The following is a 6,221-nucleotide window of genomic DNA, read 5'->3' on the forward strand; positions in this document are numbered from 1 at the left end:
TGTCCATCTTTATGCAAACGATACGGTAATATACACATCTAAACCTAACTTAATACAGATTGAATCAGCTCTGCAGTCTGATTTTAATACCCTACAACACTGGTTTGCTGCTAATAAATTACTACTCAATAAAACTAAATCTCACACCATGATTTTTGGAACTTGCCAAAACATTAAATCTAAATCTAAAGCTTGTTCATGTATTATTAAGAATATTTTATTAATTATTAATCCCGAAGGAAATTTGAGTGTCACAACTGCACCATCCGGCACACATCAAAAACAACAAAAGAATAAATTGAATAAAATAAATAGAGAGGTATAAAATACAACAAATAGAAAGATGTTTGTGCAATTATGCATTGTGCAGTACTTCTGTAGCTGTCATATAATAAATAAATGAGAATAGTGAGATAGAGAAGTTATCATGCTTGTGCTATGATTATATACACAGTATAAAATGAATTATGAAACAAGAATAAACAAGGGTAAGGTATTGCTATTATACAGTATGAAGTGCAGTAGAAAAACAGTTATTGTTGTACAATATGCAAAACAATGATAACTGTATAGTGCAAATCCTGACAGGTGGCTAGAGAAGTTATTGTCCCATGTGCAAAGGTTATGTGTGTGTGGGGGGGGGGGGGCAGCACAGGGCATCAGGTGCCAGTCAATCCCATGTTGCAGCAGAGAGGGGAAGAGTTGTATAGTTTGATGGATGCAGGCAGAAAAGACCTTCTGTGCGTCTCAGTGGAACATTTTGGGGAGATCAGCCTGCCACTGAAGGTGCTCTTCATCTTCACAAGCCCGTCACGGAGAGGATGGGAGGTGTTGTTTAGGATGCTCACCAGCTTGTTAAGCATCCTTCTCTCCACCAGTAGTAAGTAAGGACTAGTAAATCCAGCTCAATTCCGCCACCTATGACAGAGCTGGCTTTCCTGATGAGCTTGTTCAGTTTGTTTGCATCCCCAGCTTTCAGACCACACCCTCAGCACACCACCGTGTAGAAGATGGCACTGGAAACCACAGACTGGTAGAACATCTGCAGCATCTTGTTGCAGACGTTGAAGGATCGTAGTCTCCGCAGGAAGTAAAGCCGACTGTGGTCCTTCTTGTAAATGGCCTCTGTGTTCGTAGTCCACTCCAGCCTGTCATCTAAGTGCACTCCAAGGTATTTGTAGGAGTGGACTACTTCAACTTCTACTCCATGGATTGTGACAGGGGTCTGAGCAGGTTTATACTTGCGGAAGTCCACAACCAGCTCCTTCGTCTTGCTGACGTTTAGCTGCAGATGGTTCAGGCTGCACCACTCCACGAAGCTGTCTATCAGTCCCCTGTATTCTGCCTCCTGTTGCCCCTTGATACACCCCACGATAACGGAGTCATCAGAGAACTTCTGAAGGTGGCATGACTCTGAGTTGTACCTGAAGTCAGAGGTGTACAAGGTGAACAGGAAGGGAGAGAGGACGGTCGCCTGGGGTGCCCCTGTGCTGCTCAGTACTGTCTCTGACACACTGCTCCCAAGTCTCATATACTGTGGTTTGTTGGTCAGGTAGTCAGTAATCCAGGTCACAAGCGGGGCGTCAACTCGCATGCACCTGAGCTTGTCTCCCAGCAATAAAGGCTGTATGGTGTTGAAGGCACTGGAGAAGTCTCTCACAGTGCTTCCAGCCTCGTCAAGATAGGAGTAGGCCCGGTGCAGCAGGTATATGATGGCGTCCTCCACTCTGATGCATTCCTGGTAAGCAAACTGCAGGGGGTCCAATGCTGGTCTGACCAGGGGTCTGAGGTGAGAGAGGACAAGCCTCTCCAGGGTCTTCATCACATGTGATGTTAATGCCACTGGCCTGTAGTCATTTAAGACCTTGGGGTGCCCCCAAGAATGATGTTTTCCATAGCGCGGGAACCTTTCCAAGTCTCAGGCTCAGACTGAAGATGTTTTGGAAGACTCCACAAAGCTGTTCAGCACAACCCTTAAGCACCGTCCCCACACCGTCGGGGCTTGCAGCTTTGCCTGACTGGAGTCTTTCCAGTTGCCTCTTCACCTGGTCAGTTGTGATGGTTGGGGAGAGTGGCGAGGGGGGAAGGGCAGTCCCCGGTACAGGGGCCTGAGAGGGTCTGGAGGGGGGCTGTATGGTGATATGGGAGGTGTGATTAGTGAAGGGGCTGGGGGGTGGGTGGACCAGGGCTTCAGTTTCAAACCTATTGAAAAACAGGTTCAACTCATTCGCCCTGGCCACACAGTCCTCTCTCACACGGCTGCTGGTCTGGTTGTAGCCGGTGATTCTCCTCATGCCGTTCCACACCTCCCTTGTGTTGTTCTGTTGAAGCCTGCACTCCATCTTCCTCCTATAGGCGTCCTTGCCCTCCTTGATCTTGATGTTAAGTGTCTTCTGGACCCTCTTAATCTCCTCCCTGTCCCCGGCTCTGAAGGCCCTCTTTTTGTTATTAAGGAGAGCTTTAATGTCACTGCTAATCCAGGGTTTGTTATTTGGAAAACATTGTACTGTGCTGGTGGGGATGACGTTGTCCACACAGAAGTTGATGTAGCCCGTGATGCATTGAGTAAGCTCTTCTACATCCTCTCCGTGAGGCTCAGTCAGAGCCTCCCAGTCAGTAGCCTCAAAACAACCCCTGAGAGCCTCAATTGCATCACGTGACCACCTCCTGAATGTCTTGGTGGTTGCAGGTTGCCCCTGGACAAGAGGCTTATACTGGGGTGAGAGGTGGACCAGGTTGTGATCCGATCTGCCAAGTGGGGGCAGGGCTGTGGAGCTGTATGCGTCTTTAGCGTTGGCATACAGTAAGTCCAGGGTTTTATTGTCTCTGGTTGGACAGTCAACAAACTGGGTGAAGTTTGTCATAGTGGAGGAGAGAGTCACATGATTGAAGTCTCCAGATATCGCGATGAAAGCGCTGGGGTGCTGTGACTGGAGCTCCGCCGTCACTGAGTGGATGATGTCACATGCTGTGTTTGCGTCAGCCGATGGCGGAACATAAACAGCGATCATTATCGCATGTGAGTATTCCCTCTGCAAATAATACGGACGTAGACCGACCGCTAAGAGTTCAATGTCCAGGCTGCAAACTTTCTCCTTGACAGTAATATGCCCTGGGTTGCCCCATCTGTTCTTAATGAGAACAGCAAGCCCTCTCCTTTTTTCTTCGAATCTGCCCGTATTGTCTCAAAGCCGGTGACGGTGGCATTGTAGTCCGGGATATCTTCATGCAGCCATGTCTCCGTAAAACACATGATACTGCACTCCCGAAATTCCCTCTGGCTCCTCACCAGTGCCGTCAGTTCATCCATCTTATTCGCCAGCGATCTCACATTTCCCATAATGATGGAAGGGAGATACGGCTTGTATCTCCTCTTCTTCATTCGCCGTTTAATCCCAGCTCTGCAGCCACGGTATTTCCTCCTTATTTCACCCGGAATACATTGTTTGTATTCCACGAGGGCAGTCGCCGTTCGCCATGATAGGAGTTCCTCCCGAGTGTAAACAAAGGGAGCCTGCTCCCCCCGACATGCGCTCGCACATCGTTTGGGTGAAAAAGTGTCCCGATGAGCAGGAACGCGAGAAAAACTTCACTAAAGCATGCAGAGTGCATTCAAAGACTAAAATTAGAAAAAAACAAACAAACAAAAAGCTAGAAAAGGATGCTAAAATAGATAGACCAAACAATACAACTAGATCAGAGCAGTCGCGACGGGCAGCCACCTGTAGCAGCACCGGAAGTGTTTTTATTGTCTGTCTTGATAGTACGCCACTGCAAAAAGTTGAACACATCAAATACCTGGGCCTATGGCTTGACTCTGAACTCTCATTTAAATGCCATATTATATTGTGCCATATTATTGTGAAGAAAATGAATCTTGGTATTGGTGTCCTTTATCACTCCAGAAACTGCTCTTCATTGACTGTTAAAAAGAAGCTTGCGTTACAACTCATTTTACCAATATTGGATTATGTTGATGTTGTATATCAGACTGCATCTAAAATGTATCTTCTTCCACTCAATATAGTTTATAAGAGACTATGCAGATTTGTTCTTGGCTGTCCTTTCCCAACCCATCATTGTACAATGTATGAAACTCTTAATTTGCCCTCTCCCATCATAAGAAGACAGCGACATTGGCTCCAGTTTATTTTCAAATGTGTATGTAGCCCTCCTCTATCTCTCTCCGCGCGCCTGCTGGCCTCTAGCACCTCCGCTGCTACTCTGCGCTGTGTTATGTATGTTCGTGGGTGGTGGTAGAGAGGGAGACGCGGACACAGAAGGGTTCGGGATCCTGGCTTGACCGTGTGTTTATTCCACAGCACAGCAACTATAGGATTGATAATGTGCACTCTCTTAAGATTTAAACCAGAAAAAATACATTAAACATCAGTGTTTAATTAATCATGTTTTAAAGAAAACAAAACATAATAACTCTCAATATTATTCTGTATTTAGGTCTTTAACAGTTTAAAATACAGAATATCTCAATAAACTGAACTTTAGGGTGATAATAACAGAGATATTTTATACTGCAATTTCCGCTACCAATAATGTGACTTACCTTTAGGATTGATGACGTGCACTAAAGAAACAACGGCACACGAGCCTACTCATGTATCAACCTTACGGTATATCAAGGTTATATCAAGGGCGGCAGTGTAGCATAGTGGTTAAGGAGCAGGACTCCAGGACTTGGAGCACCGGTTCGATCCCCGCTGGGACACTGCTGCTGTACCCTTGGGCAAGGTACTTAACCCACAATTGCCTCAGTAAATATCCAGCTGTATAAATGGATAACATTGTAAAGAACTGTAACCTATGTAAGTCGCTTTGGATAAAAGCGTCTGCTAAATGAATAAATGTAAATGTAAATGTAAATCAAGAGGCCCAAACAACGCTAACGTTTCTAAAAATAATCGAACCTGTCCTAATACAGCAGTCTTATAGCGACATCTAGTGGACAATAAAATACACTGCCCTACATATACATTTCAATTACCCTCAATATTTAAAACAGTTTACCTTTTTTCCTCTGATTATCAACTAAGACACTTATCGTGTTTTTGTTTTGTTTTGTTGAATGTTTTGTCTAATTGTGTCTATATTGTATTATTGTCGTTGAGGACCCCCTCAAAAACGAGATGGTAAATCTCAAGGGGTTATTTCTAATAAAAAAATTTCCAAGTTTCAAAAGAAAAGGTGACTGATTTTTCTCTGTGCTGGCACATAAGCTCGACAGTACAATCACAGAAAGTGCCAGAATGCCAACCTCTGGTCTAATTTCATCTTCACTTTGCCCCTTAAATGTGTCCATCTGCTGATTTTACAACTGCATGTACTTGCCATCTGTTATTTTACCATTGTCTGTTTTATTTCTTATTGTGTTCTCTTTTTTCTCTGTGCCATCTGCTGTTGTAAATTCAGTTTTTTCACCAGAAAGAACTTTGACATGCATGAAAAGTGTTTCATAAATAAAGTTATTATTATTATTACATATCTGGGAGTGACAGCACTCTGGAATCACATAACCAGTTTCAGTCTGTGCTGAGGAATGGTCTATCATCATGCTAACAGGGTATGACTGCACAGCCCAGTGACCCAAAACAACCCCTGGAAAGTGCATCGGATGTCAGTTCAAAAGCATGGTCTCGAAATGGCTGCAAAAGCCTCAGCATTCGTGTCCACAATGCAGGAATTCCAGTCAAGTAAAAACAGCATGTGGAAGAAACTGTTGCACAAAAAACTTTATAGCCAGCCAGGAAAATTAAGATAAGATAACACTTTATAGCCAGCAGGAAAATTAAGATAACACTTTATTGATCCCCAGGCGGGGAAATTTTGGTATTAACAGCAGCAGAAAGACAGGCGAAGTACAGATAAACATACACCATAAATATAATATACTATAATGTATAATATAGTAGTAAACAATAAAAAAAAACAAACGAGCAAACAACTGTACATGTAGTGCAAAGAGATACGATAGTTACAGTGCTCTCAGTGCTGAGTATAGCCAGTGCTGTGTAACAGACCTGATAGATGATGAACTTCATAAAATGTGTGTCTAGTCTCAAACAAAATCTTTTGTTTTTGGATTTTTGGTTTCTTGGGTGTGCAGAAATAAACCTTTTAGACCAAATTTTGTCAAATAATTTTTTTTATCGATCAATAGCAGTCAATTTCCTGTTGAAGAAAAACTAGATCGGAAACTGGAAAAA

The sequence above is a fragment of the Megalops cyprinoides genome, chromosome 10 (assembly GCF_013368585.1).
Source record: "Megalops cyprinoides isolate fMegCyp1 chromosome 10, fMegCyp1.pri, whole genome shotgun sequence".
Lineage (NCBI taxonomy): Eukaryota > Metazoa > Chordata > Actinopteri > Elopiformes > Megalopidae > Megalops > Megalops cyprinoides.